We start from the raw sequence: 12,719 nt of genomic DNA, 5'->3' as shown, positions 1-12,719 counted from the left end.
TTGGTTCTATGGTGGTTCATATATTTTATTTCTCTATTTACATTGATCAGGCATAGCCTTCCTAATAATGTGTAGGCCTTCTGGGGGTGTCCTGTGGTGTCTGACAACAGAATGCTGTTAATGGGGGGCCTATGACCCATGAGGATGCTTGAGTGGTATATAGAAGTTTTTTTGTTTGTTTGTTTTGTGGCGGGGCGGTAGGGCTAATAAATTGTACTTAGTTATTTTACACTGAAATCAGTATACTTGTTGCCAGACAACGCCACCTCAGGTACTCACCCTAAGGACATTACTATTACCAGATCTTCGGTTTTACACAATACAGGTCCGTTGCTCGGCAAGCAAGAGACGTGGCCCATGAAATTAGTCACAATAATATTTTATTAATACAAAGGATCCAAACAAAAGAAAATGCAAAAACAAAAGTTAATCAAGGGCTTCGGCCTAAAAGTAGCTAGGGCAAGCGAAAGGAGGGGTCCCCAAAGTAAAAGTTCCCCCAGACACACGTGAAAAGAGCACACCCGTGAACGACCCACATCCCTGGAAACGGCACAGCAGACAGGAGGATCTCCTACGATCACCCACACCACTACAGGCCGTCAGCCCCTGAAACAAAAAGAAAAGCACCAAATATAATCAGCAAATATACAAAGTTAAAATATCACCAGATGAAATGATAAAACTGCTAATACAAATCAAATCGCCAGCATCAATTGAACACAATCGGAATTGAATGAAAAACGAAATCCGAAAGTGTGAACCAGATAAAAGGGGTCACGAAACCCTCACTAAAAAAAAGAGCGGACGCTGGCAGCCGAGAACGGGCTGCTACGAGCCGCGGCGAAGGCGAACGACCCAACCACAGGTGGGCGACCAGCGCAATAGGACGGACGGCAGCAAAGCACCGCAGCACGCCGGAGCCAGCCAAACCCGAGCCGGGAAACAGCTGCACGGACGGACAGGAACTTGAAGCAGGACAAAGCAGCAGAGGTCATGCAGACGGGAGGGAGCCAATGGAGGTGATGGATTTGATCCTACTTAAACAAAAAGGAAATTAAATACCCGATCGCTCCCCCCACAGGACAGGTTAGACTCAGAAAGAATGAACTACATACCTTATGGTACAGCACCTGTTCATGCAACCAGTGAGACGAGGCAAGAGCAGCAAGCCGCTACCAGCATTTACCTGTGACCACACTACATTAAACTACTGATAACGAGAGATCCAGCACAACGAGAGAGGATACGCACCAGACAAGGAGACCACATGGAGCCAGAATCCACCCACAGCCCCTCTGTCACAGCACAAGAAATAGTTAAGGCTCCCGCAAATACAAAACTGGCAAAAACGTACGCGGCCCCCGGAGTTACCTGTTGCAGCCACACAGGACGTCCCGGAAATTACGCCAGCGGGAGACAGAGGGAGGAGGCGTAGAAGGGGCCGCTCTTTTATCCACGACCCCATCATAATTGGCTCCTGGCCACGCCCAGCCGCATAATTATATGCTGCTACAGTTTTTTTTTTTTTTTTAGTCAAAAATAAGAAAGTTACAAATAAGTAATTTACAAAAAATAAATTAATGTTTTGGACACATAATGTATATAGTGACTGATCAGACCACATAGACACACTGGGGAAAACTGACCCACTCTACACTAACCATTAACATCTAAACAAACAAAGAAAACCTTCTTCAAACTAAAGACATTAATTAATTGTAGTTGGTGCTGTCCAACCAGTACAGATGCCTATTGAGCAGGCCTAACCATTCATTCAGCATTTTGCCCCAGGCCTCTGGATTCAGCAGCACAGGCAGACCACACCAGCACTGGTAAATCCAAAAAGAAAGATAAATTAACACAAACTTTAAACTGGTTAATCTGTTCTAAAAGTTACTAAATGTGTACACACAAGTAGAAGTGATGTACTGCTAACCTGAAACATAAAATATAAATGTAATGTGTGAAACAAAACTTGTGTCGTGTCAGTGCCAGGGGGCTACCAACTTGCTTTTTGTTGGGTGGCTGTGGGTGCAGCCATCACCGGGCTTTTGGGTCACATGGGTTAAGAGGAGGGGTCTCTGTGGATCATCCCACAGATACTTAATGATTTTGGGATCTAGTGAATTTGGAGGTCAGGTCAACACTTTGTGCTGTTCTTCATGTTTTTTTGTTTTTTTTTTGTTTTGTTTTGTTTTTGAGTCGTTCCTAAAGTATTTTTGTGTATGTGTCAGGCTGCATCCTGCTGGGGATGGCTGCTGCCATCAAGGAGTGTCATTGCTATGGGGTGGGGGTGTCTGATCTGGAAACATCCACATTAATGCCAGGTCCCAAATTTTCCCAGCAGAATATTGTATTGTCACAAGATGGTCAATATTATTTACTCCTGTGAAGCTGGAATAAAAAGACATTTCTGTTTTAGGTTAATTAAAATCGAACTATTTCGCTCAGTGATGAATGTACACCTGATCATTTATTTTATTAAATATGGTCCAAAATGTTAATTTTCTACTGCGTTCAGCCTTTAATACTGTTATATAAGCAGCAGTGTCACATTAGGATACTTGTGTTGATCCTCCTGACACTCACTGACTTAGCTTGGTTCAGATTGTCCTGCTAACACCTGCTCTCCCTCTGGTTGTTGAGACACTTCATCTTTGGCAACTTCAATCTACAGCATTACGGACTGTTGCTGTGGCTTATAAATATGGATGTGACTTGACAGGTAAAAAAATAAAAATAAAAAGAACACATATTGTATGCAAATTCAAAAAAGTGTTGTAATGTATACTTTCGAGGCTTTCGATGTGACCAACAATAACTAAGCTTTCGTACTAGAACATGCAGAGCCCTCTGATGGTCCTGTGGCACTGACTCGAAAATCCCTCTGCACAGATTACCTTGCGAAGAGATTAACTGGATTACTACTTATCGAATGAAAGCAAATGATGGATTATAACTTTCAGAACATTATTCACATATTGAGGTAAGAAGCTAATTCTAAAACAAAAAAGCTCAGATGATCATGCAGCAAAATGAACCACTACAACAAGTGCTTTGTTGTGGTGCTATACTGGTGCTTGAGTATAATGAGTAATTATTCATCTGCAGGACCATTTATAGCTCACTGGGGCATTTTGACATATTTCATCTCATTGGTTTGTTTTTTATCAACCAAGTTTCCAACCATTAGACACAAACACTGGAGCATTTAGCAGCTAAAGAGACTTACAGTATTTGAATTATATACTCTATTGTTTTCTTTTTATTATTGATACCTCAAGGCAAAATTCTTTCTCTTCATTTGACCCACCCATTCATTCATTTGTCCAGCATCCAGAGTGCAGTTTTGGGGCTTATGTGCTCACTCAAGGCACCACAGCCATGGAGACTCCAAAGCTCCTCAGGGGCTTGCACTCTTCTAGGAGGTACTAATACCAGGTTGATGCATGGAGCAAGCCCCTGTTCCAACAATCAGTTTAATAAAAGGTCCTTGGGTAGGGGACGACTTGTTTCCCATGTTGGGATCACATTTACTATACCAATCTTGAAGAGAATCAAATTCTCACCTATGTGGTTCCCACTTAACAACTTATTTCAATTTCCTTTGGTATTTGCATGTTTAATCGATGTGAAATATTTGAGTTGTATTCACTTATTCAGTGATACTAAATCCTGCCACCCCCACAGCGCCAGGATCTTAACATGCTCTGTGATTACATGCAAAAACAGGAAACATTCAGAATAGCTGGATGTGCAATGAAGTTGCACATCCAGCAATTAAAATAAGCAATTAAAATGAGACAGGGAAAACTGTCATGTGAAACTGCACTGCACACAATCCTGTCCCTATAACACACACACACACACGCGCGCGCGCGCACACACATATAGCGCACAACAATTATTGATTTGTGTCTGAGCGGTTGAATGGTATTGGTAACTGCCCCCACAACTCACACTGTCCACCATCTATTGGCGAAACTGCATCTAAAACACAATGCAGTCACTCCGATTGCTCCATTAAATATTTGTGCAACAGAAAGTAAGTGGGAACCACGTACGTAGACACTTATATTGATGGCCATCTGTCTAATACCTCAACAGTATTCTGTGATGACATTCCTTGGCTGGACACACAGCAAGCTAAGCTTCTAATGGGATTACAGTCTAAAATAAAAAGAAAGATTGACAACATACACACGCATTGACAGACACCAATTAGTCTCACTGTCAGAAAAAAGGCAGCAGCTTTTAAATCTGACCTCCTGCATTGAAGTTTTCACTTCCTCGTTTCATAGACCTTCTTCACAGCAGACATTTTGACTCATCCCAGTAGGGAAGGCACAGATGAATAAATGATGGCTGCATTCCACTTAGGGAAGACTTTGCTTTCGTGCATTCTGGTTTTTGTCAGTTCCAATTTTGTATTGGGCACTTTCAAAATTTGCCACCTTGAGCATGAGTCGCATTGAACTTGCAAAAAAATAAAGAAATGATTATTCTGCAACCAAACAGCGAAATTATGTATATTATTTATGAACAAGTACTTCTGAGCAAATTAACAAGCACACATTTCATTATACTGTATCATTAAAGTTCTGCTTTATAAGGACCGACTCACTGCAGCATTGGGAAACTACTTTGTTTTAGCTAGCTTAGCTTAGCTAAAGCTTGTGCTTCTTCCAGCAGACCATGTCGGTCTTTATGAAGCATAACATAAAGGTCCTATGTGAATAACAACAAAAGAGAGCATCTTTTGGTAGGGACAGGCAGCAGCAGCACAGGCAGCCGCCATTAGTCTCAACCCCGTTTTGTAACCTGGAGGCGCGTTCACTCACGAGTCCCTAGCCACTCCCCCCAGACCCTCGCCTCCACCCCAAAACCCTGCCAGTAAGTTGACAATGAAAATACAGGATTAGGGCCACATTAAAAAAATAATAATAATAAAAATCACAGACTTAGAGAATAAAGTCGTAAATTTATGAGAATAAAGTCATAACATTGTTGTTTTAGAGGAAGAGAGTTAAAAATGAGGGATGTGGAGCATTTCATTAAGTTATATTTCAGAATAGGTTTCACAAAAAGAGATACTTAATCTTTTGGCACATCAGCATCACATTTATCACATTTCTTCAGGTAGTTTAGTTTTTAATCATTTCAAATAGTCACTCTGATGAAGTTTCATGCAAACTAAGCAAATTGTATTGAGCATTGAGTTTTTGGGATATCTGAGGAACAAAAATGATAACTATAAAACTTGAGCCTCTCTGCAGTGCAGATTAATGGTACAGAACACACCTGTACACATTAGCTGAGTTTATTTTAATTGTCATGTGAATTTGCAGAAATTCTTGAAATTTTGTGAAAGTGGTATGGGCTGCCAGAGGCATGTCGCAGTTTCCAGATTAACAGGTGCAAAGGTAAAACAACTCAATTTCCTAAGTTATCATTCTTGTTTAATGTCAGTCAATATTGACCATACAACTAAGAGATTTATGTTGGTTGTGCCAGACACCAGACAAGTAGGTAGTGGGTTAGCTGAACCTCTGCTGGATTTGGTTTTAACAGTCGGTTCTCTGAAACCTGTTGAAACCACCCCTGAGCTAGTAAGACGATATGACAGGTTAGAACCTACAGAATAGATAAGAACTTGTTCAGCTGATGCCAAAGTTTAATATTAAAATGAATGCCAAACGTGCAGACTGTGCACTGCGGTGGTTGCACAGTGCAACCAGTCACTTTTTGTCAACTCACTCGCTTCTAATCTTGTCTAATCCAAAACAATTATGCAAATCAGATTTAAATAGGGCTTCACTAAAATGCCGGGTTCAGTGCTACTCCAGTAAAACACACACTGCCGAATCACGGGGGTGAGCTCCTGCAGTCGCAGCCAGCACCATGATGGAGAGAGGCTGAGCGTTTACAGAGCAGAGGTTAAGTAGCTGCTCTGTAAGTCTGGCTGGCTGCTCATTTGTAAGGTCACAGCTCTGAGAGAGCAAAAATAAAGAAGCGGTAACCTCTGACGGAAAGGGGAAAAAAAATGACTGAGCCCACCTCTTCTTCTTTCCTTTTTTTTCATATTAATTGAACAGAAACAAATAGAACCACTTACAGCACCAGGACAAAACAATTGACACAGAGCATCCATAAAACATTAGAGGTCTGTAAGGAAGAATATATGTCTAAAAGCGGAAAAGAAGGAGGAAGAAGGAAAAAAGAGCAAAAAGAACATGGAAAGATAATAATAATAATAATAATAATAATAATAATAATAATAATAACAATAATAATGATAATACAACAAAGGGGATTTAGTCAAAAAAAAAATAAACGTAATAATTTTCTGATCGTTTGTAGGAAGAAAAAAATAAATAAATAAAAACACTGAAAAAAAGATGTAGTTTAGGTGTGGCTCCCAACACAGTCTATGAGCATATCTAGAAAGTGACGTGTGTGCATATTATTATTTTCTGTCTCAATATGTACAGCTAATTTCATTACTGAAGCATACAGCAAATGACTGACAACACAGACTATTACTTTGTGAGGGACACTGTTGACAAAAAAAATATATAAAAACATGTAAAAAACAAACAAAAAGAAAACAAACAAAACAAAAACAAAACATTTGTTTGTATCGGTGCAATCTGAACATTTGTACATTTAAGGAAATGCACAGAATAAGAATATAAGGCGCAGATATGATCGAAACGAGATAGTCAAGAAAGACTACAGGTACTACGTGATAAACAATGCAGGTGCAATGGATAACAAGGTGACAAGAAGAAGTAATAACTTATAAACAAATAAATAAATAAATAAATAAATAAAAGGAAAATCTAAGCATGTGACGGAATATACCAATGCAATCTTCAACTGCTGTCTGGCTCTTGATCACCTCAACCATGTGTGGTTTATGTGGATATACACATTACTGTAGCTGTGAGATATGATAAGAGGGCCATCTATTTTACAGAGTATCCAGTCCTTTCCTTAAATCATTTTAAAAATAATTTAAGCAAGCAGTCAACGAACGTGATGGGCAGTAAAGTCAAACATAGGAAGAGTGTTTAAAATATTTTACCTTTTGTCTAAACAAATTTTCATAAAATAAACAAAATTTTAACATTTCTGTTTCTGACTGTATACATGGTAGGTGAGCTGGAGCATTTTGCTTTAGGAGCGCAGCATGCATCGGTTATTAGAGGAAATAGTAACACAAAGTGAAACCTGATGCCAAACATGCTGTAAGTGTGCTCAATAAGGTTAACGTTCTCTTCATTTAAACAAAAGTTGAACTGAATCAGTTCCATGGTGTGTACAGTGTTCATTATGTTCACAGTGATACCTCCGGGGATTTATACATGAAGAGCTTCACACTCTGACTGTGCTGCTGTGACAGCAAAGAATAATATATATATATATATATGAACACCACTGATCCCATGTGAGTACTGCTCAATCAGACTAACCTTTTTGTTAATCTCACACAAGCTCCTCTGCTCATGGCTGCGTAATTAGTGGTTCTCCATAAAGGAACTGAGTACAAGTGTGGGAATGTGTTGAGCAGAGCTATAAGACAGTCATTAGTGCCTAACGTGGGAAGCTGATTAAACACCTGTTTGCTAACACATGCATATTGAACATATGTGTGCAGTTAATTTGCTGTGTGCAAGCAACTCACTTTGGGGACTGTCGCAACTGCAAGGTAAAATAAAATAAAATAAAATAAAAAAAAAAGTCATACAAAAGTCATTGAGTGCAGTCCTGATTAAAGTCCATATCTGATTTTCTAAATCATACGTCTTCAACAGGGGGTCCACGACCCCTAGGGCCAAGGAACCCCAAACTGATGGAGAGATTAAGTAGGGACTCCCAACAAACTATATGTGTTCTATATTAAACTCAGCCTAGTGCTTATAGATATACATTATTCAAATTTTTTTTTCAATATTAATCTATTCAGACAATACACAGGTTCAAATATTCTCTTTTTTTATTTCAAACATGTACAACAGTAGGGTGGCCGTGCAACTGCCATAAACATACCTTTCTATATTTTTTAAAAAACTGCCCCATAAATTCTAATTTCTTTAAATATACATTAACATGAAACCATATTTTAGTAAAGGATAAAAGGAGGTGGAAGACATTATCTTTCAGCACTTCAGCGATACAAGAGCTGTCTCAACAGCACACCATTTCACACAGAGCGCCGCACTAGCTGAGACCTGTCAATCCAAGCCTCCTGTACACAATAGCACCCGCCCCTATCGCAGCTGAGCCAATCACGAGGCCACTTGTTCATAATGCAAAAATTCTGTAAATGTTCTCGACTGTTTATTTTACTAGATAATAATTATTTTTATTTTATTTTAATCTAATCTTATTTTATTTTATCTTTCTTGTGATTTTGAAGAGTGTTTATGTACAATGAAGCCACTGTGACAAAGTAATTTCCCTTGTGGATCATTAAATTCTGTCTAAGCCGAAGTCTAAAGTGAAATCCCAGAAGCCCGCTGCAGTCTTAGAAGAAGAGAAGCTAAGAGTGCATGGCGTATGTCAGATATATGGCAGTTGTACATTTTTTGAAATAAAAAAGAGAATATTTGAACCTGTGTATTATCTGAATAGATTCATATTAAATGAAAAATTATAATAAAGTATATTCATAAGCAGTAGGCCGAGTTTAGAACACATATAGTAGGTTGTGGGTCTTTGGCTTGAAAAACAATGACCCCTGTTCTAAATATTTCTCACTTCAACCAACCACATAAACTACCACTAAGATGTGAGACGGGGGCAAAGCTACTGAGTTGTGGGACAAAAGTATAAAAGTCTGATGTTGCACAAAAATAATCAGTGGCAGCATTCCTGCCGGCACCACTCTTTGGTGTTTTGTTATTCTTCGAGATCTGCTGCCTGCGCAAGTTGGGAGATGAGAGAGAGCCAACCTATTACACAAGCCTCAAAGTCTGAGAGCAACATCACAAGGAACCGATTTACGTCGGCTGCTTCATGGGGGAGCTTTTCACAATCACAGCCACGTGAGCCACAAGAGAGGTGGATCTTGTCAAATGCTTAAAAATGAATGGTGTCCTCTGCATTCTTTTAAACCTAGATGAAGAAATAGAGACGAGTCCAACTGAGGTGCAAAGGGAAGGCTAGAAAGACAAATGTAGGCAAAGAATTGCAGAACAGAGCTTTCTTCAGGTTATATTTGGGCTCTCTGTGACAGCTGAATTCCCTTTGCTCCCTATTCTTCCAGGCATCATGTATCAGTCTCGGTTGCCACTGCTACGATAGAAAAAAAGGCAACAGTTGAAGAACGCAACCTCAGACAGCCTCAGTTACAGCTGCACAGACAACTGCTTTTGCTCTAAAGCAGGAGAGGCCAAACCCAGACTGCCACTGGATTTGATATGAAGTTGCAAAGTGCAAAAACTACATAGAAGATATTAACTGGGAATTTTCAATAAAAGTAACTGCTTTTCCAAATTTTTCCCTGGGGGTTGCACTGTTTTAGTAAAAGTTGCAAACATGTGACAACATTGAGACCCAGGACTTCTACCTACTACCTACTGTATATACAGAATGTCAGAGTGCTGTTATTTTTTGTATATTTTGTATATTCTTTAAAAATTCTTTAAAATTTGATATTGTCTTTTACTGTTTTTTGTATACATTCTTGCCTAATTCTGTGGCAAGGAGATAAATAAGCAATGTCTTATGAACTAAACAGCAGATGGTAGTACTGTGCTGTAATTACACTTATTCTTCTTAAAAAAAAAATGAAATGTGAGCATTTTCCTAATGTACTTGTTCTTCTTTGCACTAAAACCAAGGGAAACATGGTGTTGCTAATAGATTGACACTATCCCCTTGAGATCAAACTAGGCTGTATGCTGAACTAAAATGAGATACTGGTAAAGCACAAAAAGAAAATCCACTTGCACACATCAATACCATTTCCTGATTTTGTTGCAAACTATCCATTGTCGTTGGGTCCTTCATCTGTTCGAAACAACCCAAATCTGCAGTGTTTATCGTGTAAAGAATCAGAACCATTGACCCACTTTTTTTTTTAAAGATCCAAGCTTGGTTCCGCCCAGAATTTAATCAATTCCTATATAAAAAGCTTACTTCTGATGGGGAGCTTTACGAGTTTTTCAGTTTATAAGGTGGATCGATACATTCAGCCAGATTAGATGAGGTCTATGAGGCATCTCTCTCCGTAGAATTTCCAAGTCAAACATGGAGGACTCCAACGGATTGCACCTGTCAACACTTACCCATAATTGGGGTGAGTGTATCCCTGGTAATGTATGCGAACACACACACAACACACAACACACATGTGAAATCTAGCCAAGTGTTTTTAGCAAGGGGTGCCGCAGGTGGAAGTCGCTCACACCACAAGACATGAGGCTCTGGCTGAAGGCCTCAGCTCCTGTTTAAAAGCTGTGAGTTGCAGGAGTCAATTTACTGATAGCGCTGTCCGTCTCTGCTGTCTGCTCTTTCTACATCTCCCCATGCATGTGTATGTGTCTGAACAAGCAAAGCACTTACGGTATCAGTAAAAATCATTTCCCATGGGATTTGACACCCTGACACCCTGTTAGGATTTATTGTTCATCACAAACCATGAATGCTCAGATGCAGCCCAGAAAGCAGGTTTGTTGATTGCGATTCACCCTTCCAGTTCCTAAAGGGTCACTTCACTCAGCTACATCATGTTATTAGAAGAAAGGTTGGTATTAGACCCTAAAATTCAATTTTCAGTTTAAAAGCAAAACAAAACTATTCTCAACAAGTAAATTTACCTTTCAAAAAAGAAACAGAAAGAGAACGAAAGGAGAAAACTGTCGAACAGTTGAAAAGAAAAGTTGAGTTCTTGTTGAACTTGGCCTGAGACTTCTGTAGTTTCTGTTTTGACACCTGACCAGAAAACAAATCTACATAGTCTGTCCAGTCGTGCACCATCATAGGATTGTAGACTTACAATTTGCCTCATCCAACTACAAATAAGGTACAGCTTAAATTCACTGTTAATTTAACATCAACTACCTTTTAAAGTATCTATCTATCTAGCTATCTTAAAATGACACTCCAATAGACCGCATATAAATATGAACACCAAGACAGCTCTTTTAAAGCAAAAGCAAGTAGAGCTCCCCTGGTGGCTGGCTACTGTATAGGTCATAAGTTCTGCCCCTTCCATATGGGACTTAGGCCAAGCTAAATCACTGTGCCCATCTTCCTTGTTTTCTAGTTTCGTTGTAGTCATTTGGCGCTACAGAAACAGGGTGTGACATCATCATGAGGACCAACTGTAGAGTGCAGGAGTACAGTACAGTGTTGTTTTTTGCAGTCATTTTAGATTTAGTTTAAAGTCACATTTTAATAATTTCTTTTAATTGGCAAAAACTCAGTCAGTTTTTAGTCAGTTTTAGTAAAATATAAAAATAAATATTAATAGTCTAGCATATTACACATTGTGAGCTTGTAGATCAGCTATTTTCATCACTTATTACAATAATAAAGAAATGGTTTTTAGACATAAGATGTTTCCACACAACAGCAAAATACTTTCTGATCTACTAAGGATTATGCATTTCAATAAGTTCCATGGTTTATGCATTTCACCAAGATAAAGTGGTAGCTGTGGAATAAATGGTCATTACTCTTCTTGCTTTGGCAATTGTGATTTTATTTCTGAGAATTTGCAATAGTGAAATAAACATACACATGCCCAACATATGAGCAATGGATGAGGAACACATATTGAATTACACTGAATGTAAACATGGAATCTAAAAAGGCTGTGCTAATGCTGCTAACGTTATATTAGCTTAGAAGCATGCTGTTCATTTAGACACATGGGAAACAGCAACAGGTCTGAAATGCTACATTTTCCACCATGTTTTAGTCACTCAGACATGAGTCAATACGACAATTTATTATGCTTACCTGGCATAAAATCCCTGTATGTTCTACACATAAGCTAATGAATGACATTAGCACAACCCAGCTTACTATAGCCTGATGTTAGCAGCCCATTTGCTGCAGGAGTTACATGAAAAACTTTTTTACTATGAAATTTATCACAAGCCATTTGTCGGAGAGTCAAGTAACATTGTATGACAACAATGAATTAATAGTCAACATATCATAATTTGGATTAATCGTCCATACTTTATATGGTCTAGACAAATAAACAAATAAACCAAATGGCATGGTTTCCTGTTGTCTGTAATTTGGATGAACTCATCCTGGACCACCTTTCTACTTAAACCTGAACCAGCTGTTTCTTTTCGTCGTTGGCGGCCACTTTGAAGGGTACTGTACTGTATCTATTTATCAGTGGAAAAAGTTTTGCATTAGCGCTTTGGTTCAGGTTGGGTACCATAGTAAACACATTAAAACAAGGTGTCCTATCTTGAAGAGCTTTGCTGCTTTCTGGAATCAGCAGATTCCTCACAGTGACTGAACAGCCCTTAAGGTTTAATAAAATACAGCACCAGCCTGAGTCAACAATAACCCATACCTTAGACTTGCCTTTGTTTAGTTTTTCCTTTATAGTTGTTTTTATAGTTATTTTTTAGTTATTTTTGCACTAATAAACTTGCTTTTTGCACTGCCTTATTTTGCACAAACACGTCTCAGCAACTATTCACCAATTTTAGCAATTTTATTCGCCAATAATAATTCAGAAT

General features: G+C 38.9%; 1 long non-coding RNA gene across 1 annotated transcript; it reads right to left on the bottom strand.

The window, feature by feature from the left end:
* Positions 1–363: 363 nt before the first annotated feature.
* Positions 364–1,427, bottom strand: LOC124995785. Its single transcript, XR_007110753.1, has 2 exons — positions 1,116–1,427; positions 364–1,034 (listed from the first exon to the last, which is right to left on the bottom strand). It is a non-coding gene; the product is annotated as an uncharacterized LOC124995785 (long non-coding RNA).
* Positions 1,428–12,719: the final 11,292 nt, after the last annotated feature.

This window comes from Mugil cephalus, chromosome 18 (genome assembly GCF_022458985.1).
Source record: "Mugil cephalus isolate CIBA_MC_2020 chromosome 18, CIBA_Mcephalus_1.1, whole genome shotgun sequence".
Lineage (NCBI taxonomy): Eukaryota > Metazoa > Chordata > Actinopteri > Mugiliformes > Mugilidae > Mugil > Mugil cephalus.
The sequence above is the reverse complement of the archived record's forward strand: the minus strand, read 5'-3'. Positions and strand labels throughout refer to the sequence as shown.